At 49.5% G+C, this 26,598-nt stretch overlaps 1 protein-coding gene across 6 annotated transcripts in view; it reads left to right on the plus strand.

The window, feature by feature from the left end:
- PALD1 (phosphatase domain containing paladin 1) overlaps nt 1-26,598 on the plus strand; it is a 110,116-nt gene that overhangs the window by 19,808 nt on the left and 63,710 nt on the right. For 4 of the 6 annotated variants that reach the window (XM_066242885.1, XM_066242883.1, XM_066242888.1 and 1 more), the window contains exon 1: nt 1,046-1,294. The exons of the other annotated variants lie outside the window; for them this stretch is intronic. The gene's annotated coding sequence lies outside the window, so the exon portion shown is untranslated. Of the gene's footprint in view, nt 1-1,045; nt 1,295-26,598 lie in introns of those variants that run through there. 6 annotated transcript variants of the gene reach the window in all.

A 26,598-nucleotide genomic window follows, 5' to 3' on the forward strand; every position in this document is an offset into this window, starting at 1 on the left:
TCCTAATTCATTGCTTTCTGGCCTGACTTTGGACAGAGGTGAGGCCTGAGCTGCCTTCATTATGGGAGACCTGGGCTCCATTTACTCCCGCTCCAGCCCTGATTGGGGGGCGAAGCAGGTAGTAGTAACAGGTGAGGAATAAGGATTTCCCGAGTGTAAGGCGGAAAGAGGAAGTGACTCACCAACCACAACAAAGCCTGTCTCCCGGAGAGGAAGCAGAGGCAGAGTGAATGCACATGGATGTCCACGGGAGCTTGCGAGCCAAGCGTCGGTGGGCCTGACATTTCCACGCGCCGCGGGAGGCGGGAGCAAGCACTCTGCGGGGCGGAGATTGTGCATGTCACTGACCTGAGGCAAGGGGTGGGGACAGAGGGACCCTCTTTCCTCTCGAAGTTTGTTGCCTGCTCTTTACTTTTCGCCTTCTGGACCTGAGGGGCGTGTTTCCCTGTGTACTCAGTGCTGGGAGACACCCACTATTGAGCGACAGTCTGTATTTTGAGTGCTCGCTGGTTGACACTTGGAGAGACTGAGGCCCAGAGAGGGCAATCGCCTAGATCAGGTTGCACAGCACAGTAAGGTTCGCCTGGCTTTAAAAAGTAGAGAGGAGCGAGGGAAGCCCGAGTTCGCCGATCTCCTGGGGAGCTGTTGTCTGGGAGGGGGTGTGGCGCCCACAGCATTTGCTTCTTTCTCCAGCCAGCAAGGCTGAATGTACGGTTTGGGTATCTTCCAGAACTAACCGAATTAATGACAGGGAAAGAGGAACTGGCTTTCCAGGCAGTCTCCCCCACGCCAAACTTTTCCTCCCGAGGTTGGGTGGGCGGGAGGAAGGAAGGAGGAAGCGGGGTTGGGGAAGGTGGGGCCAGCCATTCCCTCCCCGCTCCGGAGCCGCAGCTCTGAATGCCTATCCCGACGTGGCTTGGTGAGTGTGTCTTTAAATCCGAGCCCCCCGCCCCCTTGTCGGCTGGGGCCGGGGCTCAAGATGGTCAGGCGGTGGCGGGAGCGGTGATTGGCGGCCCAACCAGGCCCGCCCCTCGGCGTTGGGGGCGCTGGGCGCCAGCACCACAGCCGCGCGCTGGGGCTGGGTCGCGCCGCTCCCACTGCTGGTGAGCGCGGTCTCCTGTTCTGGTGACCTCGCCTGATCACTCCCGGCCTGCCCACCTCCGGAGCCACCTCTGCCCACGGATGGGCCGGGGAAGTTGGGAGGAGCGAGCAGGAGCCCGCGCCGGGCTCGCCCCGCCGCTGCCTGACTCGGCGCCGGCAGTTCGGGCGCAGCGCGCCAATCGCAGGCTGGCAGGTACCGAAGCTGGCGAGGGTAGGGCAGATCCGGGAGTCTTCCCCCCCCCCCCCCCCTACCGTGCAGGCTGCTCCGACCACCCACTCCCTAGCCCCGGAGCTCACGCCTCCCTGGGCTCCCTGGAGAGTAGAGGTTTTGGGCCCCCACCCAAACTCACACTGGACTGGTGCCTGGGAGAGAAGCGGGACACCACGTACTGAACAGTGAGCAGATACTGGGGTCGTTTTGTTTGTCGCGCTTTGGGCTACCCGCTCTCCAGAGGTGTTCCTTGCTTTCGTGTAGACTTGGGCTGGCAACACCTCCACTCTTCATGGCAGGGCTGGGGGTGGCCCCTGAGCCAGGTTTTCTGCGCAGTTGCCCGGAGGGAAGCTGTCTCCTGATCCACACTTGCCCCCCATCCCCGCTTATATTTAGGGGTCTTGAAGCCTTTGTAAGGGGAAGAGTCCCGAGGTGCCAGAGGGCACACACTTTGATTCTGGGTTACTCTGGTCCTCCCTCTGTAGGCCTGGGTCTCCCAGGAAAGCCTCCTTCTCATCTTCACAGGTTTTTCCGAAAGAGGCAGTGACCTGTCAGAAAGCAGGGTGCGATGTGAAGGAGAACCGCTGCACCCAATGTAATGTGGCCGCGATGGTTGGAACATAGCCTTATCTTATGGGGAGTCAGACACAGAAGAAAGCTTCCTGGTTTCAGCAAGCTTCTGGATTCATTACTTTCCCAACCAGAGGCCCAGCTACTAACTCCTTGGCTTCTATGCAGAGCAGCCAGACCTAGTGACCAAGTGCCTCTTAAATGCCAGGCACTGGGCTCTGCCTGGGAGGATGGCAGTGGTGGGAGGAGTTAGAGGTTCTGTTCTCTGCTGGTTCAGCCCCATCCGGGAAGACAAGACATAAACACACAAAGTTTGCTGATTTGGGATTTCCATACCAGTCCTGGACTAGTAATAATAATGGAAATGCCAAGAGGCTACACATGATTAATTGCTAAATGAATGACATAGGCCGCATTAGGGGGAACATGCAGGCTGGTATCCTGTTCTCATGCAATCATGCAAATATGCATAACATGTTGCAGCTCCATACCCATCCTTTCTAATTACTCTGCTAGTTATGAGGACCTCTTACCACCCCCAGAGACGGAGCAGCAGGAGGACTCAGGAAATTCTTCATATATGTGCCCCCAGCCCTACTACCAGGTGTTTTTTTTCCAACTGGTAGATTTCTGAAGAAACCATTTGATTTCTGGGGTTAGGCTGAACACCAGACTCTCCTAGCTGCCCTGAGGCCTCTGAGGTTTAGGGTCTAGATTCAGCCTTATTGAAGGCTCAGAGGCCAGCAGGGAGGAAGTCCTCACATCCTTTCTGGAGAGCATCTGTTGCTGGGGCCTGGGGATGAGGTTGGGAGGCTGGTGGAGGTCCTAGGCTGGTGGAGGCCCTAAGCCAGACACTGTTTCCTGTGAATGCAGACAAGCGCTCTTCCGTTCAGTGGCCACTGATGTTGGAATTGGGGTGGTGGAGGTATGAAGGCTGGACAGGGTTGGCCTGAGGTGGGAGGTACCTGGGGCAGCGCAGACCTCACGCTAAAGTTCTGTTGTGTCTGGGACTCCACCCTCCCCCAACATCCCTGATAGGTTCTGCTTTTCTTTTTCTTTTTTTTTTTAATTTTTAAAAAAATTTTTTTGTATTTTTCTGAAGCTAGAAACGGGGAGAGATAGACTCCCGCATGCGCCCTACCGGGATCCACCCGGCACGCCCACCAGGGGGCGATGCTCTGCCCACCAGGGGGTGATGTTCTGCCCCTCTGAGGTGTCGCTCTGCCGCGACCAGAGCCACTCTAGCGCCTGGGGCAGAGGCCAAGGAGCCATCCCCAGCGCCGGGGCCATCTTTGCTCCAATGGAGCCTCGGCTGCGGGAGGGGAAGAGAGAGACAGAGAGGAAGGGGGGGTGTGGAGAAGCAGATGGGCGCCTCTCCTGTGTGCCCTGGCCGGGAATCGAACCCGGGACTTCTGCATGCCAGGCCGACGCTCTACCACTGAGCCAACCGGCCAGGGTCGGTTCTGCTTTTCTGAAACACTTTGTGGAGGTGGCAGTGTGCATGTACCCTAGCCTTGGTGCTGTTCTGGGAGTGGGAATGCTGAGCTCACCCTGAAGCCCTTGGCCAGCACTGTGAGCACTTGGGTGAATGCACCCATGTGCCTCCAAACAGATGGCACACACAGAGCCACCTGGGCAGAGGGGGAATGCTTTATGAGCAGAGATGTGTGTGCACTCAGGTTAGTAGGGTGTGGGCAGAGAGTGACACTGGGTAGAGTCATGATGAGACAGGAAGACAGTGGAGATAGGCAAGACGTATAGGGGAAGACCATGTAAACACAGAAACATAGACCACACATGGGCCACAGACACTACCAGGCATCCCCAAACTACGGCCTGCGGGCCGCAATGCGGCCCCCTGAGGCCATTTATCCAGCCCCCACTGCACTTCTGGAAGGGGCACCTCTTTCATTGGTGGTCAGTGAGAGGACCACTGTATTTGGCAGCCCTCCAATGGTCTGAGGGACAGTGAACTGGCTCCCTGTGTAAAAAGTTTGGAGACCCCTGAATTGTAGACTGATTTATACCTTCACGAAAATTTGAACCTCCTCGTGTGAGAGGCAGACGTGTAGTGGGAAGACATGGACTACTGGTGTGGACATGAGTTGATGTTCACAGCACAGGACATGGAGCCACATGAAAGTGGCTGGAGTACCTGGGCAGATGTGGAGTTGGCTGTGTGCTCCCTGGGGACCCAGGCACATACCTGCTGTGTCACCTGACAGCAGAGGCCAGGACAGGCACAGAGCTGGATACTGAGATGTCGTCTGAGGTATATCACTCAGTTATCCCTGAGGCTTCATGTGGCAGCAGTGCTGGAAGTGGTCCTTTTGGGGTGATAGTGCAGGTACTCTGTGGCCTCCTTTCTAGATCCCCACTCTAGGGTTTGAAGACCCCAAAGGGCTCAGTATTCTCTGTTTTGCTCTGCGAATCATTATCATCCTTACTCCCTAGTAACAGGGCTTGGCGCATGCCTAAGCATGAGTGGGGGCTCCCTGAACCATTGAGTCTCATCTTTCCTGAGTCTCCACAAGTTTCCTGAAGTGAGGCTGTGTGTCCTGGATGGGGGCGGACTCTGGCTGGGGACTCTCCTTCTGAGCCCTTTTGGGCCTCTGGGAGGGGAGCCAGTGGTTTGCTAAGAATAGCCCCAAATCATGGTTCTGCCTCCCAGTGGGCAGCCGTGCACCTCCCTGGTCCAGGGCCAAGGAGCTTGCAGATGGGCCTTTTATGTTTCCTGTAACTGGCACTCAGAAGGGGGATGGGTCTGGGAGCAGCAGGCTCGGTCTGGGAGGAGGCACAGCTGTCTCCTTCCTAGAACTTTGGCTGGGACTGGAGGAAAGAGAAGGCTCCTCTTCCACTCAGAGCTTGTTGGGTCCAAATTTTGGCTGTCTCCCTCATTAGCTGTGTGCCCCTGGGCAACTCACTTAACCTATCTGTGTCTGATTCCCTTATGTAGCAGGGTTAATGATAGTAACTCCATAGTGCATAGAGAGCACTTGTGGTAGTGTGTAGCTCATAGTAAATGCTCAGTAAACTTCAGGTGCTTCTGTTATCACCATTCTCTCAGTTGAAAGACAGACCTGTGAGGCCAGAGGCCAGAGTGCTTGCGCAGTGCCTCATGGTGGGAAGGCACCAGGACGTTTGACCTGGATTCCTGGCCTGGGGTTCAGTATGAGGTGCAGGCGACAGAGATGAGTGAGACTCGGCCCTTGTCAGGTGAGAGAGGCACTTTGCACATTGAACCATGCCTGTCTCAGGTTCTGTGCTGGCTATGGGTCGAGCCCAAGGTAGGGAATGGATTGCCTGGGGGCAGGGTGACGCTTCAGGTGGACTTTGAAGGATGGCCAAGAGTTTGCAAGGGTGAGGAAAGGTTTCCCAAGCAGAAGGACCAGCCATGTAAAGGTTTGACACAGCTGGGTATGTATATGGGACATGAACAGATCTGTGGATCTGGGGGGGAACTCCACTCTCAGCACTCTGGCCTGTTAGGAAAGACCCTGCATGTCGGGAACTTCTGTTTCTCCCACTCTGGGCTCGGAGGCAGCCCTGGTTCCCTGTTAGGACACAGGCTGGAGGCCCACCGGAATTCTTACTTGCTTTTCCGGAATCACAGTCTTGCTCACCCATTCTCCAGAGGCCTCCCGCTCTCTTATAAATTGTCGGCCCTCACTGCAGCCCCCCATTTTGAGCTGTGGCTCCAGACTGCTCCTGCCCCAAGATCAACATGCCTATTTTTGCTTAGTCAAGACACTCATGGATTAATAAATCCTCCTCTCCTTCCTTTCAGTGAACTGAAGCCTTTGAAAACTCCTTAGCCTTTCCAAAGGAGTAAATGTCTAATAGTGGAATTTCTAGACTTCAAAAATTATTTTCTATATTCTCTGTAACTGATATGTGGACTGGCTTGAGCTATGTGGGGGTCCCCCTGTTTGGTCCCGGGTACTCTACGAGGCATGGGGCATCTGGGGTTACCTGCATGCCCAGGGCAGGCAGCGGGGAGCATCTGTGAACTGGGTGTGTCGCAGATGACCCTGTACTCCCAGGGAGCTGGGGCTTTCGGAAACTCCAGGAGGGAGGGTGTGGTGCTGGGAGGGCTGTGGGCCCACTGCTGGGCTTCCCGTCCTCGCCCACGAGGCTGGGTCGGTTTGCACGGGGAGAGAGGTGGGCGCCCTCAGATGACCTTGTCCCAGGCCAGTCCCTGCAGCCCGCTGAGCCAGCCTGTTTGCAAGTGTGTGGCCTCTGTCCTGCCTCCCCAGGGTAGAGGACAGGAATTTCAGTGTTTTGAAGATTCTGTTTAGAAAGCACAGAGGGAATTTCTCTTCCCCTTTTTCCTTTTCCTGGAATTATAGATCCCATGAAAGAGCTAACCCCTCTCCTGCTGGTCACAGAGTGGCTGGTGGATATGTCCCCTTTGACTGCTGCCTTGTAGTGACTGAGTCCTTCCTCCTGGGGTCCCTGAGGTTGGTGCTGACCTCCTATATCTCAGGGCCCTGTTGGCAGGACCTAGAACACCTCATCCAGCCCGGCTCTGCTGGGGGCCTTCCCTGCACGCATCCATGCCCCTTGCTGCTTTAGCCTTAGTTTGACCACCTTCTTAGTGGGTGTTCACTCTGCTCCCCACGCAGCTGTTTCTGTTGATGGAGCTCATGAACTTTGGGAGCCGCCTGCAGGTGCTGCTCTGTGGGCGGCTCACTCCAAGGTTTGCGGGGAAGCTCTGGTTTCCAAATACTCTGGAGAGAAGTGCTCTCCCTGGAGATTAGGCCCTAGAGTCGCAGAGCCCTTGGGGACATGCAAGGCGGGTCTCTCTGCTGAGGCACAGGTAGGTAGCTGTGGGCTGGCAGTTGACTACTTTTTAAAAATATGATGTCTATTTTAAATTATTTTTTTATTCATTTTAGAAAGGAGAGAGAGAGAGAGAGAGAGAGAGAGAGGAGAGAGACAGAGAGAGAAGTGGGGGAGGAGCAGGAAGCATCAACTCCCATATGTGCCTTGACCAGGCAAGCCCAGGGTTTTGAACCGGCGACCTCAGCATTTCCAGGTCGACGCTTTATCCACTATGCCACCACAGGTCAGGCTGACTACTTCTTTTGAGCCCAGTTCTCTCATCTGCAAAATGGGTGTAATTTCTTTCTTGTCTACGTTAAAAATTTTTTTAAAATTGAGATGACATTCACTTGACATAATAGTCAACATTTTCAAGTGTACAACTCAGTGGCATTGAGTACATTTCCAATGCTATGTGACCATTGCCTCTATCAACTTCTAAATATTTTCCTTGCCTCAAAGGAAAACCTGTACTCATTAAGCAGTTACTTCCCATTCCATCCTCTGCCTTATTTTTATGGAGGTATAGAAAGTGTAAAATTCATCCATTCTAACTATATAGCTGGATGAGTGTTTTATGAATGTGTAGCCACCACATCAGCCAAGTCCAAGAAGACTTCCATTACCTGGAAGGTCCCTCGTGATCTGCTGTGGTCAGTCACCACCTCTCCCACCCCTGGTCTCAGGCCCACTTATCTCCTTTCTGTCACTATGGTTTTATTTTTTATAGGTTCTCACATAAATGGACTCATATAAGAGGAGGCTTTTATGTCTGGCTTCTTTCCTCAACATGACTTCTTGAGCTGTGTGCATGGTGCCGCGTCTCTGCAGTGCAGTCCTTCTTCACCACCGCGTCATATTCCTGTGTGTGCATGGTGCTGCGTCTCTGCAGTGCAGTCCTTCTTCACCACCGCGTCATATTCCTGTGTGTGCATGGTGCTGCGTCTCTGCAGTGCAGTCCTTCTTCACCACCGCGTCATATTCCTGTGTGTGCATGGTGCTGCGTCTCTGCAGTGCAGTCCTTCTTCACCACCGCGTCATATTCCTGTGTGTGCATGGTGCCGCGTCTCTGCAGTGCAGTCCTTCTTCACCACCGCGTCATATTCCTGTGTGTGCAGGGAGCTTGCTTATCCTGCTCTCAGTGGATGGACGCCCACCCTGCTTTTGAAAATGTTTTCAGTAAAAAAATAATCTAAAGCTATTATCTTTATGAAAAATTCAAGTAGTAGCTTCACCCATTCCACCCAGTGGGAATAAAATATATATAAAATGTTTCTCCTTCTTCCTTCCTCTCTTCACCAGAGGTTAACACTGTCAGCACTTGATGACTGTCCCCTCATCTTTTTTTCTATGCCTCTATGTGACTTTGTGTATGTAGTCTTTGCTTTGAGGATATAAGTGGGATCATGATTAGCCCATGACTCTGGGACCCACTTTTTCACTTAGCCATTGGTCCCCAGCACTGCCTCCGGAGTTCTGAGCACATTTCCCGGGGACCTTTCCCCGGAGCTGAGGGCTTAGAGATGGGGGTGTCATCTCCCCCAGGCTCTGAGCTAGGGCCCAGCGAGACTACAGGGAGACAGAACAAAGGCTCCCTGGAGCAGGTTTCTGGGGGAGGGAGGCATTGGAAGAGAAAGGATCATTCTGTTGTGGGGGAGACAAGGTGGTGTCTGGGTGGATGTGTATTCCTGCACTGCCTCCCACCCAGCGGACAGCAGCACGGGCTTCCTCTTCCAGTCTCTGTGTAGTGTCTCTGGAAGGAATAGGCCCAAGGAGAGGAAGATCTGTTGAGTCGACAAAGGACAGACACTGGAGGCCTCCCCTGCTGCGGTGGGGCTCCCCCTTTCAGAGGCAGACTCTTCTGGGAGACTGCTTGGGGTCCCACTAGTGGGATCCTGTCTTGAGTGGCGGGCTTTGCCCAGTGTGTGTGGGTGGACTGTGGGATGTCTCCAGCCTCCTGAGGAAGGGGCTGTGGGTGCTCAGATTTACATGCTCCTGGATCTACTGTGACCCCAGCCCATGGCTCACAGAAGCTCTGGATCTGTATTGTCACATTCCTTCCCTTGACACGGCCATCATGTATACATGATTTATAGTTCCTGCGTACTTACTAACATTAGTGGTTTTCATCATTTTAAAGTTTTTCCCAGTTTAATAATTCAAAGTTGTGTCTTACTACTGTTGTATGAAGTGAGTTCTAGGAGACAGGAATCCTGTGTGGTGTTCCAGGGCAGCCTGCTCGTCCAGGGTGGCCTTGTCTGGTGACTTAGGGTTTATTTTATTTTATTTTTTTGTGTGTGACAGAGACAGAGAGACAGAGAAAGGGACAGATAAGGACAGACAGACAGGAAGGGAGAGAGATGAGAAGCATTAATTTTTCGTTGCGGCTCATTGCAAGTGACCTTTGGGTTCAAGCCAGCAGCCATGGGGTCATGTCTATGATCTCACACTCAAGCCAGTGACCCTGTGCTCAAGCTGGCGAGCCCATGCTCAAGCCGATCAGTCCATGCTCAAGCCAGTGACCTCGGGGTTTTGAACCTGGGTCCTCTGCAACCCAGTCCAATGCTCTATCCACTGCACCACTGCTTGATCAGGCATTAGAGTTTTATCTTAGCCTCCTTCTCAAAGCCCTTGGGGATGATGTAAGGAGAGGGAGAAAGGGGTGGGCCTGGGAGAGAAGCTGTCAATAGGTGGGAAATATGCTCAGATCTAGGTAATATGTTGACCCTTCTCCCTTTAAAAATAGCTTTATTGGCCCTGGCTGGTTGGCTCAGCGGTAGAGCGTTGGCCTGGCGTGTGGGGGGACCCGGGTTCGATTCCCGGCCAGGGCACATAGAAGAAGCGCCCATTTGCTTCTCCACCCCCATCCCCCTCTCCTTCCTCTCTGTCTCTCTCTTCCCCTCCCGCAGCCAAGGCTCCATTGGAGCAAAGATGGCCCGGGCACTGGGGATGGCTCCTTGGCCTCTGCCCCAGGCATTAGAGTGGCTCTGGTCGCTGCAGAGCGACGCCCCGGAGGGGCAGAGAATTGCCCCCTGGTGGGCAGAGCGTGGCCCCTGGTGGGTGTGCTGGGTGAATCCCGGTCGGGCGCATGCGGGAGTCTGTCTGTCTCTTCCCGTTTCCAGCTTCAGAAAAATACAAAAAAAAAATAGCTTTATTAAGATATAATTCACATGCCATACAATTCACCCATTTAAAGCAAACAATGCAGTATCTTTTACATTCAGAGCTGTGCATCTCTCTGCACTCTCATTTTATAGCATTGTCCTCAACTCAGAAAGAGAGCCTGTACCCTTAGTTGTCACTCCCCACCCCCAGCCCACTAACCTACTTCTTTTTTTTTTTTTTTGTATTTTTCTGAAGTGAGAAGCGGGGAGGCAGAGAGACAGACTCCCACATGTGCCTGACTGGGATCCACCCGGCATGCCCACCAGGGGGTGATGCTCTGCCCATCTGGGGCACTGCTCTGTTGCAACCAGGGCCATTCTAGCATCTGAGGCAGAGGCCATGGAGCCATCCTCAGTGCCTGGGCCAACCTTGCTCCAATGGGGCCTTGGCTGCAGGAGGGGAAGAGAGAGATAGAGAGAAAGTAGAGGGGGAAGGGTGGAGAAGCAGATGAGCGCTTCTCCTGTGTGCCCTGGCCAGGAATTGAATCCAGACTTTCACACACTGGGCCGACGCTCTACCACTGAGCCAACCTGCCAGGGCCTAACTTTTTTTTCAGAAGATTCGCTTCTTTTGGACATTTCATATAAGTGGAATCATATAGTATATACATACATATATATATATACACACATACACATATACATGTACATATACATACACAATATATCTATATATACATATCTGTACACATGTATCTATATGTATACACACATATCTATACATATATCTTTCCATATATATTTTTTGACTTTTAAAGGAAAAAAAGAACCTCATTTAAGTTTTCTTATTTGAATATAACTTAAATATATACAAATATAAAACTAAAGTGTCTTAGATTAACATAGTTTTATATATAACTATGAAATGCTAATAAAACCAGAAAGCCAACTTGTTTCAAATGAATAATATTAATTTACTGGGAGGATGTAAATAGCAACTACATTGCCAATGTCCGGTTGGTAGTAGGGAGCTGTGCTCTTGGTCCCTGTCTGTTTCCCTGCCACTGTCACTTGATCCTGCTATTCAGAGTGACGTTAATAATATTGGGCTGGCCAGATAGTTCAGGGTAATTCTGATTATTCACATATGAGCCCAAACTGTAGGTGAGTAATCCCCAAATGTCTGTTTTAGTAATACATCGCTTGATACCTGGAGAGCTGGCTTGTGTGAGTGCAGATGAGGACAGAGTGGTGGCGTGACTGGATCTGTATATAGTAGATCTCAAACCCACTTCTCTTCGAAATCAGGAATTTGGCAGAGATGGGCTTTGCTCAGTTCACACAGATGTTTCAATATGAACATACATGGTCCTGACTGCTAAGAGGCTGGGCCTTTGAACTGGGTTCATCCAGGCTGCATGGGCGATGGGGTGGCTCAGTCTCTACCCCACCCGCTCTTGTATTTGTTTGTGCTGTGTGCAATGATGTCATTTGGCTTTCTCCAAGAAGGAACTGGATTGTAAACACAGGACTTGAGCCCCAAATTGCATTGCAGTGCATCATTTAGATGAGCCAGGCTTTATTCTCATTCCTTTTTTCTTTAAATTGAGGTGAAATTCACATAATGCAAAAATGAACTATTTTAGTGAGCAATTCAGTGGTAATTAGTACATCTACAATATTGGCCAACTAACCATCTCCTCTATCGAATTCCAAAACATTAAGAAAATTTTATTTTATGTGGTAAGAACACTTCACCTGAGCTCTGCCTTCCTAACATATTTTTGAAGTGTACAATACAAGATTTTTTGCCCATAGGGACAGTGTTGTTCAGCATATCTCTTGTTGTGTTTAACTGAAACTTTATGCCCGCTGATTACCAACTTCCCACTCCCCCCTCTCTCTAGCCCCGGGCAGCCACCACTCCATTCTTTGAGTCTATATGAATTTGACTGCTTTAGAATTCTCATATAAATGGCTTGACCTGGTGGTGGCACAGTAGAGAAAGCTTTGGACTGGGATGCAGAGGACCCAGGTTCGAAACCCCAAGGTCACTGGCTTGAGCGTCAGCTCACCAGCTTGAACGCGGGGTCATAGACATGATCCCATGGATGCTGTCTTGAGCCCAAAGGTCGCTGACTTGAAACCCAAAGTTGCTGGCTTGACCTCAAGGTCACTGGCTTGAGGAAGGGGTCACTCACTGTGCTGTAGCCCCCCACCAAGGCACATATGAGAAAGCAATCAATGAACAACTAAGGTGCCACAATGAAGAATTGATGCTTCTCATCTTTCTCTCCTTTCTTGTCTGTCTGTCTCTCTCTCTGTCTCTGTCACAAAAAAAAAAAAAAAAGTTCTTATATAATTGGAATCTCGAATTATTTGTCTTTCTGTGACTTGCTTATCTCACTTAGCACAGTAGTTTTCCACTGCTGTGCCACAACACACGGGTCCTGCAACAATTTTTAAAACATAAGGTGCCTGACTCTTTGGTCAGAGACACTCACCTCTTTTCCCTTAGACTGTCAAATAAAAAAATGAAAACAGCCAACACAACAATAGCTGTCTGGTGTGAATGAATCAAAATCACACCTATTTTTTTTTCAAATCGGCAAACATTATATTTTTTGGTGTGCTGCAGAATTTTAGTAATTAGCTTGTGTGCCATGAAATAAAGAAGGTTGAAATTATTGATTTAGTATAATGTCCTCAAGGTTCATCCATGTTGTAGTCTATTGCAGAATTTCCTTTTTTTTTAAGACTGAATAATATTCCATTGTAAGTATATATATTATATATATACATGGATAAAAAAGATGTGGTATATATTTATATATAATACAAATAAATAATACAGTGCGAACCTACTTTTGCATATATATCAGTGGGCATTAGGGTTGCCTCCACGTCTTGGCCATTGTGAATAGTGCTGCAGTGATCATGGGTGTGCTACTATCTCTTTGGGATCTTAACTTCAAAGTAGGATAGATACCCCGCTGGATTGCCTGGTAGTTCTATTTTAATTTTTTTGAGGAATCTTCCTACTATTTTTCATAGTGGCTGTGCAATTTTACATTCTTGCTAATGGTGTGTAAGGGTTCCAGTTTCTCTACATCCTTGCCAACACCTGTGTCCCGTCCCTTTTTTTGGCTAATAGCCATGGCAGGCATGAGGTAGTATCACTTTGTACTTTTGATTTGTATTTCCTTCATTAGTGATGTTGAACATCCAGAACATTTTCATCACTTCAAAAGGAACCCCTGTATCTGTTAAGCAGTCACTTCAGAATCCCCGCCCCTTCCCCTCTTCCTAGCTCCTGGTAACCACTACTCTGAATTCTGGTCTCTATGGAGTTACCTGTTCTCAGTATTTCATAGAAATGAAATTACACAATATGTGACTTTTGTGTCTGGCTATTTTTCACTTGGAACACTGTTATCAAGGTTCGTCTGCATTGTGGCATGTAGCTGGGCTTCGTTCCCTTTTATAGCCGAATACTGAGTAATAGATAATCCATTGTATGCACACACCAAATTTTGTTTATCAGTTTATCAGTTGGTGGACATTTGGATTGTTTCTGCCTTTGGCTATTGTGAATGGTGCTGCTGTGAACATGTGTGTACCAGTGTTTATTTGCACACCTGTTTTTAATTTTAATTTCCTTGGGTGTGTACCTAGAAGTGGGATTCTGGGTCTTATAGTAATTTTATGTTTAACTTTTTGGGTTTGATATTCTGGAATTAGATAAAAGGTGAGAGTTGCACAGCATTGTGAATGTACTAAGTGCCACTGAATTGTATACTTTAAAAAGGTGAATTTTATGGTATGTGAATTAAATCCTAGTTTTTTTAAAAAAAGACTCAGCCTGTGTGGATACCAAAGCAGACACCCAGGGAGTCTGGACTGAGTCATGTTCTCGGTGCTGGAAAACCCAGAACCCTGCATTGCCTTTTAGGGTCCTGCAGACAGACTTCCTGGGTATTGGGAATGCTGGGCCCAGTGCCATGGTCCTTCTTTGAGGTGGTAGGTGAGAGCTGTAGGAGCCAAATAGGCTGGCTGATGGCCTTCCCCATTACCCCCTCAGCTCATTCTGGCCTTTTCTGGATTCTAAAAGAGAGGTGCTCACTACCGAAAGTTCCCCCCGTTCCCGTACCTGAGACGCAGGCCTGTGAGCAACAGCCTTGACCATGACTTGGGCTCTAGGGACATCAAAGCTTGTATGGGGTCAAATGTACCATGCTGACCTCCCCTCTGGGTCCCTTTTCCCTTTCTGTGTTTTGTACTGTCTTCCATAATGACCCACATGGGCCTCAGGACCAGATCCTCTTGCTATAGCTCTTGAAGGCCTGCTGCTTCCTTCTGAGAGTGCAGCCAGGGCGAGGCTGTGGCTGTCTGTCTGTTCAGTCCTCCCCGCACCCTTCCCCCATGGTCTGTCAAATCCCAGTTAGTGGCAAACCCATCCCTCTAGTTGCTCAGGCCCACCACCTAAGTCATCCACAGTTCCTCTGTGTCTAACTTCAGAAATGACATGCCAGCAATCCTGTTGGCTTCACCTTCAGAGTAGATGGATCCAGGGTGACCCTTCTTCCTCACCTTACTCTCACGGCTGGCCCAGGCCTCTGCATCACTTGTGCTAGTGCCCTAGATTCCTGACAGGTCCATTGCCTTCCTCCCTGATCCTGTACAGACTCTTCTAACACAGCAGCCTAGACCCTAGTGTGATCTTGTTAAAATGTAAATGTCAGATCAAGGCACTTTTCTGCCCCAGGCCCCAGTGGCTCCCCATTAACTCACAGTAATACCCCTGTGGCCTCCAGGACACCCCCATCTCATCCTGAACTTCTCACTTGCTCCACCCAAACTGGGCACCTCATGGCTTCTTTGATACACTGGGAACACCTTACCTCAGGGCCTTTGCATGGGCTATTCCCTTAATCTGGGATGCTTTTCCTCCAGAGAGTCACATAGCTTTCCATGTCACTTCAGGTCTTTACTCAAATGTAAAGCCTCCTTTGGGGACTCTGACTAACATTTCATGCCGCATCTTCATAACCCTCTTCTTTCTTATCATGTATCGCCTCCTGATATTCTCTATATTTGATTATTTATATAGTTCATTTCTGTTTTTCCAGCTAGTGTGTACGAGGCAGGAATTTCTGTTCTGTACTGTCAGCTCCTCAAATAAGGCCTTGCACATAGTAGGTGAACCAGAAATGTTTGTAGAATGGCTGCATGAAGAGGGAAGGAATTAGCCCATTTTATAGATGAGGAAACTGAGTCTCAGAAAGGTTGACTTGAACCTCATCTCTTGACTCCCAGCCATGTGCTCTTATGCTGAGCCGTAGTTTTTAACCTCCTTCTCCCTATTATCCCTATGTCCAGGAACAGCTGTGCTAAACTTGTGAGTTTGAGCCTTCAAAGCTCCCCTGGGGAGTTCTCCTTGTTAACCTAGTAATGATGGAATTGACACATGTCAAACAATCTGCTCTTGGAAAGACACGTCTGCCGAGCGCAGCTGGAACAGAGGCCTCGAGGAACGTGTTAAATGGCAAGTGCCCCCAAAGTAGGCGAGGATATTTTTTTTTTTTTATAAATTTTTATTAGTGGTAATGGGATGACATTAATAAATCAGGGTACATATATTCAAAGAAAACATGTCTAGGTTATTTTGTCATTAAATTATGTTGCATACCCCTCGCCCAAAGTCAGATTGTCCTCCGTCACCCTCTATCTAGTTCTCTGTGCCCCTCCCCCTCCCCCTAACTCTCTCCCTCCCTCCCATGTCCTCCCTCCCCCCACCCCTGGTAACCACCACACTCTTGTCCATGTCTCTTAGTCTCATTTTTATGTTCCACCAATGTATGGAATCATGTAGTTCTTGTTTTTTTCTGATTTACTTATTTCACTCCTTATAATGTTATCAAGATCCCACCATTTTGCTGTAAATGATCTGATGTCATCATTTCTTATGGCTGAGTAGTATTCCATAGTGTATATGTGCCACATCTTCTTTATCCAGTCTTCTATTGAAGGGTTTTTTGGTTGTTTCCATGTCTTGGCCACTGTGAACAGTGCTGCAATGAACATGGGGCTACATGTGTCTTCACGTATCAATGTTTCTGAGGTTTGGGGGTATATACCCAGTAGAGGGATTGCTGGGTCATAAGGTAGTTCTATTTGCAGTTTTTTGAGGAACCACCATACTTTCCTCCATAATGGTTGTACTACTTTACAGTCCCACCAACAGTGAATGAGGGTTCCTTTTTCTCCACAGCCTCTCCAACATTTGCTATTACCCGTCTTGTTGATAATAGCTAAGAGGATATTTTTTTTAATGGACAAAACTGGAAAACTTTGTTGCCTGGTTAGTAGAAATAGGAGCTTCTTTTATAATTTGTATGTATTGTCCAAATATTGTTTGTATTATAATAAACTTTTTAAAGATTAAAAAAAAAAACAAAAAAACCCAGTCTGCTCCTGTTTGTTGAGTGTTCACTCTCTGCTAGGCACAGGGCTCAGCGGGTTAGATGGATGCATTACTCATAAACTTCACAGCATCCTGAGGAGGAGGAGCTGTCATTTATCCCACTCTATAGACAAGGAAGTGGAGAGGTTTCAGATGAGCAAGATGAAAAAGATGGATAACTTCTTGAACCCAGGAGGATATGGGGAAATTGGCCTTCTTATGCAATTTTGGTTTCTGTGCTACAACCTTTTGGAAAAGTAATATGGCAGTATTTACTATAGTTTTTAAAAGACACCTGCCTTTTTATCTAAGCAGTGCAAGTTTTAGTAGCCTGTCCTGAACAAGTAAAACTGTCAGGATGCAAGGCCATGTGCCCAAGAATTTTGGGGCTGTGCCTTGGAGACCCCACTGTCTCCTTCCAGTTCCCTCTTCTTCCCCACCTTAGGGCATTTGCACAGGTTGTTCCGCTGGCTGCCTGGCATGCCTTTCACATGGTTGAAACCTTCCTGTTCGGTATCAGCATAGGCCTTCTGTGACTATCATATCTAAAATCTGTCCCTTGCAACTACCTTCCTTATTTTTTATCTCAGCATCAGGCCCTTGTAGCCCACATCCCAAATATAAAATATGTCCCTATTGTATTTCTTGTTGACTCTTTCCACCCCCACCCTTTCCTCTGTCTTGTTGGAATATCTGTCCATGAAGGGCTAGGACAGTGCCTGTCTGATTGACAGGATAGATACTTAGTAGCTATTTGTTGAATGAGTAGTGATACAGTGAAATGGTATGCCAACTTTAAGCAGACTGGGTTGGAGCTGTATGTATCAATTGGGAGAGGTGTTTGGGTTGTTTTGTTAAGGGAAGAAAACTTGTAGAAGGAAGCTTAAGAGGTGGACTTGGAGGGGAATGGGAAGGGCATAAACTTTATTCATCTTTGATTTATGACATTAAGTACAAATTACTTCTGTAATGAAAAATCTGATTAACAACAACAAAAAAATCAACACTGAAAAAAATGTATCCAATCAGAGGGAGCCTCAGGATTTGAACCCTGGTCCTCTGACTCCCAGCTCATGTACCCTACCCTTTCTGTGGCTTTTCTGCACACGGCCTGGTAGTATCAGTAGCACCTTGCTGCATATCTCAGAAGAAGGCAGAGTTAGTAGCTGTTTGTATTTTGTTTTGTAAATTGAGATATCGTTTACAGACAGCAAATCAGGACATGATTTGATGAATTGTTACAGATGAATCACCTGTGTGACCCCCACCCAGATAATGTTCCCTGGGGCCCTTCCCAGTCAGTTACCTGACTCTCACACTCTCAAGTGGCTGTGCTACTGAAGGACTTCCCAAGGATTAGTCTTGCTTATTCTTTTTTTTTTTTTGTATTTTTCTGAAGCTGGAAACGGGGAGGGACAGTCAGACAGACTCCCGCATGCGCTCGACTGGGATCCACCCGGCACGCCCACCAGGGGCAAGGCTCTGCCCACCAGGGGGCGATGCTCTGTCCCTCCGGGCATCGCTCTGTTGCGACCAGAGCCACTCCAGTGCCTGGGGCAGAGGCCAAGGAGCCATCCCCAGCACCCGGGCCATCTTTGCTCCAATGGAGCCTCGGCTGCGGTAGGGGAAGAGAGAGACAGAGAGGAAGGAGAGGGGGAGGGGTGGAAAAGCAGATGGGCGCTTCTCCTGTGTGCCCTGGCCGGGAATCGAACCCGGGACTTCTGCACACCAGGCCGATGCTCTACCACTGAGCCAACCGGCCAGGGCCTAGTTTTGCTTATTCTTGAAGTTTATGTAAAAGGAACCATATAAAATGAAGAGTTTTTAATCTGACTTCTTTCACTCAATATAAACTCTGTAAGATTCATCTGTGATACTGTAGGTATCAGCAGTTTGTCCCTTTTCATTGTTGCGTAATAGTCTATTATATGGGCGTACCATTGTGTGTGTGTTTTACCCCTGTAGATGGGCTTTGCCTTGTATTTAGTGTTGATGGCTATGGAAAAGCTGCTGAACGCTCTTGCCTGTCCTTCGGTGGACTCACATACTTTCTTCCCTGGGATGTATATCCAGGATGCTCGCTGAGTAATGGGACCGAATCCTTGTTATACCAACAAGAAAACTAAGGAGGCTTCAGAAGATCCAGAAAGAGAAGTGATGTGCCCAACTTCACACAGTGACTCATGATGGAATCTTGTGCCATCCCCAGGACCTCTCAGCCCTGGTTTTCCCCACCTCCCACCCACAAGCTTCAGCTGCTGCTTCTCACTCCAGCCTGAGGGGAAGGTCGAGGGGCTTCTGGATGGCATTTCTCTAAGTCTCCTTGTCTTGGCATGACCTCTGAGTGCTTCTTCTGCATCCCTGGCCCTGGAGAAGATGGGCAGTCCATAGTTTGCCTTCCTTGGTTGTGTGTGCTGGGGGACATGGAGTGGCATTGTTATTTGTCAGATGTTGGTTCCTGGGCTGGCCAGACAGGGGTCAAGATTGGTATGTGGGGGCTGTACCAGCGTCGCTGGCCTGGGCCAGTGTGCATGGGTGTGTGCGGTGTGAGTGGGTCTTGCACACCTCACACTCACTGTGCTCCTAGTGTGTGCAAGAGCATGGAGCTTCCTGGTTTAGACCCACTGCGTGCTGGGAGCAGCCTGGAAAGTGGCTCAGTCTGGGGCTGGCACACACCTGGCTTGGGGGCCACCTCCTCGCAGCCCTCCCAGGACTGGACACAGCATGTGTCTCTCACTGCTTGGTTCTCTGATGATACTAACTCCGTGTGTTGGGGGGTGCCTTAGCTTTTCCCATGCCTGCTTCACCTCTTGGCCCTGAACTCTCCAAGGGCAGGGATGGAAACGAATATGAATGCCTAATCAAACCTTTTTTTCAGCTTTAAATTTTTTAAAATTGAGGTACATATACAAACCATAAAATTTACCCTTGTAACCATTTTTAATTGTACAGTTAATTCAGTGGCATTAGGGACATTCACATTGTTGTACAACTGCCACTGTCACCCCCAGAACTTTTTCATCCTTTGAAACTGAAACTCTGTCTATTAAACACTATCTCCCCATCCCCCCCATGCCCTGCCCCTGCCTGCCCCTGCCTACCACCCTTCTCTGTCTTTCTCTGAAACTAACTACTCCAAATACCTCACATAAGTGGAATTATACAGTGTTTGTCCTTTTGTGTCTGGCTTACTGCAACATTTAGCGTAATGTCTTCAAGGTTCATCCATGTTGTGGAATTTCATTCTTTTTTGTGTGTGACAGAGACAGAGAGAGGGACAGATAGGGACAGACAGACAGGAAGGGAGAGAGATGGGAAGCATCAGTTCTTTCATTGTGGCTCCTTAGTTTTCATTGATTGCTTTCTCATATGTGCCTTGACCCAGGGTGGGGGGTTATAGCAGGGTGAGTGACCCCTTGCTCAAGCCAGCAACCTTTGGCTTAAGCCAGCGACCTTGGGCTTCAAGCCAGTGACCTTTGGGCTCAAGGCAGTGACCATGGGGTTGTGTTTATGATTCCACACTCAAGCCAGCAACCCCGTGCTCAATCTGGTGGGCCCGTGCTCAAGCTGTTGACCTTGGGGTTTCGAACCTGGGTCCTCTGTGTCCTAGTCTGATGCTCTATCCACTGTGCCACAGGCAGAGTCATTGCTTTTTTTTTTTTTTTTTGTATTTTTCTGAAGTTGGAAACGGGGAGGCAGTCAGACAGACTCCCGCATGCGCCCAACCGGGATCCACCTGGCATGCACACCAGGGTGCATGGTCTGCCCATCTGGGGCGTTGCTCTGTTGCAACCAGAGCCTTTCTAGTGCCTGAGGCAGAGGCCATGGAGCCATCCTCAGCACCCAGGCCAACTTTGCTCCAATGGAGCCTTGGCTGTGGGAGGGGAAGAGAGAGACAGAGAGGAAGGAGAGGGGGAGGGATGGAGAAGCAGATGGGCGCCTCTCCTGTGTGCCCTGGCCGGGAATCGAACCCGGGACTCCTGCACACCAGGCCAACGCTCTACCACTGAGCCATCTGGCCAGGGCCAGATCATTCCTTTTTAAGGCTATAATTGTTTTTTCCAGCACATTAAAATTTTTTTTTTTCTTAAGTGAGAAGCAGGGAGGCAGAGTGACAGACTCCTACCTGCGTTCTGACTGGGATCACCGGCAAGCCCCCTACCTGGTGATGCTCTGCCCATCTGAGGCCATTGCTCCATTGTTCGGCAACCAAGCTATTTTAATGCCTGACATGAAGCCATGTGCCATACTCAGCGCCTGGGGCCAACTTTGCTTGGACTGTTAGAGCCATGGCTGCAGGAGGGGGATAGAGAGAGAGAGAAAGAGAAGGGGGAGGGGGGTGGAGAAGCAGATGGTCGCTTCTCCTGTGTGCCTTGACCAGGAATTGAACCCGGGATGTCCATATGCCGGGCCAATGCTCTACCACTGAGCCAACTGTCCAGGGCCATTTCCAGTGCATTTTAAAGGCATCTCAGACGTCAGGATTGAGTGACGGGTCAGCTTGATTGTGGCAGTGGAATAATGTTTATTCACATTTACTAGGTGCCCAACTTTCCCAGATGTTGTCTCCTGTAATCCTCACCACATCCTTGGGAATAAGTTCCAGTGTTATCCCTATTTTATAGGCAAGGGAATGAGGCTCAGAGAATTTCAGTAACATGGCCCAGGTCACAAAGCAAGTCACTGGTCAGCCAGGATTGGATGCCAGGCCTGCCCAGTGGCACAGACCATGCTCTGCAGCCCCTCCCCCAGCACAGTGCCCTGGCCCTGCTGAGAGTCATTTCCTTGGATCCTCCTACCCTCTCTGCAGCCGATCAGAGCTGAGTGTGGGGCTGACCTGGACCACCTGGCACAGAGGGACGCCAGCAGCAGCCCCGCCTCCCTGGGTCTGGGTCCTCCATCCTGGCCCCAGCTTCTGTGGGAAGCTCCTTTATGAAGCAGCCTCCCTGGGCCAGGTGGGGGCTGTGGGGAAAGTGGGCCTCCGTGCCCCCAACACAAGGCTGATAGGAATGCCTGGTGCGGGATGGCCAAGGGCAGGATGTCACTCTTGGCAGAACGCTCCCTGAACAAACAGCTAGCTACCAGGAGCTTTGGGATCAAAAGGAAGATAAACAGGAAGAGGGAAAAACACAAAAATATTTTTTCCCCTCCTGTGCCCTGGCGTTTTCTTGCTGCTCTCCCTCCGCCACTCAGGTTTGAGGTGGTGGGACTCGTCCTCTGCCAGAAACCACCCCAAGGCCTGGAGAGCGCGTGGGCGGGTTCTAGGTTCTGTTTTGCCTGATGGGCTTTGATAAGCCTGGGCACTGGGGCCAGAGAGGCCCGAGTTTGAATCTTCACTCTACTATTTCTTTGCCAGACTGTCTTTCTTGTCTATCAAATGCTGCTCACCCTTAAGGACCCAGCTAATGGGCCTCCTCTTCCAGGAAGGCTTTCCTGAGCTAACATCTCCCTCCTCTGTGCAACTTAGTGCAGTGAGGAAGGTCCTGGAGTCCTTGGCCTGTGTCAGCCTCTCTCAGCCTCAGGTTCCTCATCTGTAGATTGGGAATAATAGGAGTGGGGAGAAGAGAGAGCCTGGATTTTCTTGCCTGTCTTGTGTGGGTTTGGCCAGGGCCCAGTGAAGTATGGTGCTCTCAGGGTTAACTCACTTCCATGCCAGGGGTGGAGGACTGAGTGTGAGATGAAGTCACTTCCCTGCCGGGGGGTCTGCTATGTGCCTGGCCTTCCTCCGTAAATCCTGTTTCCGCCTTGGCCTCTGCATGCCCACTAACTCCTGGCTCCCATGACCCTGAAGGTCACCAGCAGGTGGGGCTTCTGATGGAATGTTGGCCTGTCATTCATCCTATGAGGTCACTTCCTGTCTGGATCAGCCATCCACCTTTCCTGCCATAGCCTTCCACATGGTGATTGCATGGGAATGGTTGCATGGGGTTTGAGGGAGGCTACCAGAGGTCAAGTTCAATGCCTAGCCTACTCTTTTTTTTTTTTTTTTAGTGAGAGGAGGGGAGGCAGAGACAGACTGTCACATGAGCCCTGACTGGGATCCACCTGGCAAGCCCACTAGGGGGTGATGCCCTGTCCATCTGGGTCCCTTGCTCTGTTGCAACTGGAGTCATTTTTTAGTGCCTGAGGCGGAGGCCATGGAGCTGTCCTCAGCACCTAGGGCCAATTCACTCCAATGGAGCCATGGCTATAGGAGGGGAGAAGAGAGGGTGATGGGTGGAGGAGCAGATGGGCGCTTCTCCTGTGTGTCCTGACCAGGAATTGAGCCTGGGACATCCACGCTCCTGGCTGACACTCTACCACTGAGCCAGCTGGTCCGGGCCGTGACTAGCCTACTCTTTATGCTGGGGCACTGAGGCCCAGGGAAGGCGGGGCCCTGAGGCCCAGGAAGAGCGGGGCCCTGAGGCCCAGGGAGAGCGGGACACTGAGGCCCAGGGAGAGCGGGGCACTGAGGCCCAGGGAGAGCGGGGTACTGAGGCCCAGGGAAGGCGGGGCCCTGAGGCCCAGGGAAAGCCGGGCCCTGAGGCCCAGGGAAAGCGGGGCACTGCCTGAGGTCAGGATCAGGAGGCAGGACTCTAGCCCATGCTCCAGTTATGGGGACATTTTGGGGACCCCATGGGTGTCCCTTGGAGTCACAGGCTGGTGGTTTGAGGACATTACTCAGCTTCCCTGGGGCTCCATTTCTTCTTGTGTGGAACCTGGGGAAGCCTGTGTGTCAGACCTTCCCTGAGCACTGTCAGGCCCGGACATCCGTGAACTTGTTTAACCCTCACTCTGCTGTAGGGAAGCTGAGACTTAGACTCAGGAACTAGTCTGGGCTGTGGTGGGGTCAGCGCTGCTGCTGACCCAGGTCTTCCTGACTCCAGTGTCCTAGTTCCTTCTGCGGGAAGGTGTTAGCTTTCCATCAGCGGCAACTCGGGAACGTCCTCAGTTTTCTGACCTTTTCCTGTGGGGTCAGGGGCACTTTGGGGCTGTAAGGTTGGTACAGAACCTCCCTGGTATCAAAGGTCATATTGTGCATTCTTCTTCTTTTTTCCTATAAATATTTTAGATTCATTTTAGGAAAATCAGAAAATAAAGATATGTAGGAAGATTATATGATCCCACTTCCCAGTGATAACCATAGTTCACCGTTATTCCCCCCCCCCCCACTATTTTGAGATTTAGCCTTCCAGACACTTTTTCTGTGTGTGTGTGTGTGTGTGTGCGTGCATGTGCTGGTGCTTTATATGAAGGAACTCCCACTCCTTCTTAATGGCTCAGAACTCTGAAATACTGTTGGCTGCTCCAGAGGTGACTTCTTGTCTGACTTCTAACACCATAGAATAATTTGGCCTGTTTTTGAGTTTTAGATCAGTGGAATCACAGTACTGTACTTGCTTACGTTGCCATCTTTCCCTCCACGTTCTACTGGTGATGGTCATCTGACATTCTCTGCACTTTAATGATACATTCAACTTTGACCACCGTTCATATGAAAGATGTTTTTAGTCTTTGACTAATGTAAACAAAGCTGCACTGAACACTTTTTTGGATATATCTTTGATCATTGCTTTTGAAATCAATTGATAGAAGAATTGCTAGGTCAAAGGGTTGTACAATTTTAAGGTAGTTTAAAGTTATTGTCAGATTGGTCTCCAGGGATCTGTGTGGGTTTCCATGGCCAGAGGTGCTTGGAGGTCACCTGTCCCCAGCACGCACATGACACGGTGTTTTTGTCCTGCTGTGGCTGTGACACCATGATAGGCAGTACTTGACATGCCATCATTTCCAGAGTTTACATTACAAATTAGGGTGAACATTTTTTCTCATGATTATTGGCCATTTGTATTTCTTCTCTATTGCGTTTTTGGGGGTCCATTTTACTCACAAGATGTACTTGTTTTCTTATTTATTTGAACAAAAGACTATTTTGAATATGATACATAATAAAAATGTGTTGAATATATTTTTACCCAGTTTGCAGTTTGCCTTTTAACTTTGTGGTTTTTCTCGGTTAGTTAAAAACTGACCATTCTTCTGTTGATATTTCACTATGTCTTCAGCAGTTTGCATAGAAATTTCTCTTCCACCCCAAGATTATACCAGTATTTACTTACGTTCTTTCATTTCTGCGGTCTCCTTTGTAGCATGTTATCATTCATTTCTCTGCACTTCCTTTGGAAACATAATGTGAAGGACAGCCTAGAGCAGGGGTCTCAAACTCGCGGCCCGCGGGCTGCATGCGGCCCTCCGAACAATTTTGTGCGGTCCGCAGACTAATCCACGAAGTTCAAGAAAAGTGTTGCGTAACAGTTGCCTTTTGTAGACCTAGTGCGGCCCGCCTAACGGCTGTGATCTTGCTCTGCGGCCCACATACTGAGTTGAGTTTGAGACCCCTGGCCTAGAGGTTATGAGCATGTACTCAGAAGCTCCCAGTGACTTGTGTATCCTTGGGCAAGTTACCCGGACTGTCTGTACCTCAGTGTCTGTACCTGCAAAATGGGAATTACGCTGGTACACAAAACCCAAGGTTTACTGTGGGGGTTAAATCGCAGCAATGTGCAAACTTTTAGTTTTAGGACTCCTTCCTTGAACTCTTAAATATTGGAGACCCCAAAGAGCTTTTATTTATGTGGGTTATATTATACGTAAGTTGATATTTACCATATTAGAAATTAAAACTGAGTATGTTTAAAAACATTTATACATTTCCTTTTTAAAATGACAATAAGAAAACTCACTATTTGTTAATATAAATAAAATATGTTTTTTTGAAAAAGAAGTTTTTTTTAAAATGTGGGATTTTTTTTATTCATTTTAGACAGGAGAGGGAGAGACAGAGAGAGAGGAGAGACAGAGAGAGAGAAGGGGGGAGGAGCTGGAAGCATCAACTCCCATATGTGCCTTGACCAGGCAAGCCCAGGGTTTCGAACCGGCAACCTCAGCATTTCCAGGTCCACGCTTTATCCACTGCACCACCACAGGCCTGTTTTTTGTTTTTTAACATGAGAGGAGGGGAGATAGTGAGGCAGACTCCCACATGTGCCCCAACTGGAATCCACCTGGCAACCTTGTCAGGGGCTGATGCTCTAATCAACTGGGATATTTTTAGCACCTGAGGCTAACATGCTCGTGGTATAATCCTCAGCACCTGGCGCCATGCTGGAACCAATTGTGCCACTGGCTATGGGGAGGGGAAGAGGGAGAGAAGGGGGAGAGGGAAAGGGAGAGAAACAGATGGTTCCTTCTCCTTTGTGCCCTGACCAGGAATTGAACCCAGGATGTCCATATGCTGGACCAATGCTTTATCCACTGAGCCACTGGCCAGGGCAAATAACATTTTGTTTTTTCCTTCTTCCAAGTGAAAGGAGGGGAGATAGACTCCCACATGTGTCCCAACCAGGATCATCTGGCAACTGTCATCTGGGGCCGATGCACTGTCTCATCTGGGGCCATGCTTGCAGCTGAGCTATTTTTAGCACCTGAGGTGGATGCTCCACGGAGCCATCCTCAGTGCCTGGGGCCTGTGTGATTAAACCAATTGAGCCATGGCTGTGGGAGGAGAAGAGAGAGAGAGAAGGGGAAGGGAGAAGGCTGGAGAAGCAGAAGGTTGCTTCTGCTGTGTTTCCTGACCAGGAATCAAACCCAGGACATCCACATTTCAGGCTGATGCTCTAGCACTGAGCCAACTGGCCAGGGCTCAATAACTTTTTTTTTGTACTTTTCTGAAGCTGGAAACGGGAGAGACAGTCAGACAGACTCCCGCATGCGCCTGACTGGGATCCACCCAGCACGCCCACCAGGGGGCAATGCTCTGCCCACCAGGGGGCGATGCTCTGCCCCTCCGGGGCATCGCTCCGTTGCGACCAGAGCCACTTTAGCACCTGGGGCAGAGGCCAAGGAGCCATCCCCAGCATCTGGGCCATCTTTGCTCCAATGGAGCCTTGGCTGTGGGAGGGGAAGAGAGAAACAGAGAGGAAGGAGAGGAGGAGGGGTGGAGAAGCAGATGGGCACTTCTCCTGGGTGCCCTGGCCAGGAATCGAACCTGGGACTTCTGCACGCCAGGCCAATGCTCTACCACTGAGCCAACCGGCCAGGGCCTCAATAACTTTTTTAAAACACAAAATATACTGGGAAGAGTAGCATTGTTTTGAAGTTTTGCAAATCTCTTTAATATCTTGTTTTTTAAAAGTTTTTATTTATTGACTAGAGAGAAAGAGGAAATGAGAGAGAGAAACATCAGTTTGTTGTTACACTTATTATTATTTTTTGACAGAGATAGAAAGTCAGAGAGAGGGACAGATAGGGACAGACAGGAGGGAGGGAGTTGAGAAGCATCAATT

This window comes from Saccopteryx bilineata, chromosome 9 (assembly GCF_036850765.1).
Source record: "Saccopteryx bilineata isolate mSacBil1 chromosome 9, mSacBil1_pri_phased_curated, whole genome shotgun sequence".
Lineage (NCBI taxonomy): Eukaryota > Metazoa > Chordata > Mammalia > Chiroptera > Emballonuridae > Saccopteryx > Saccopteryx bilineata.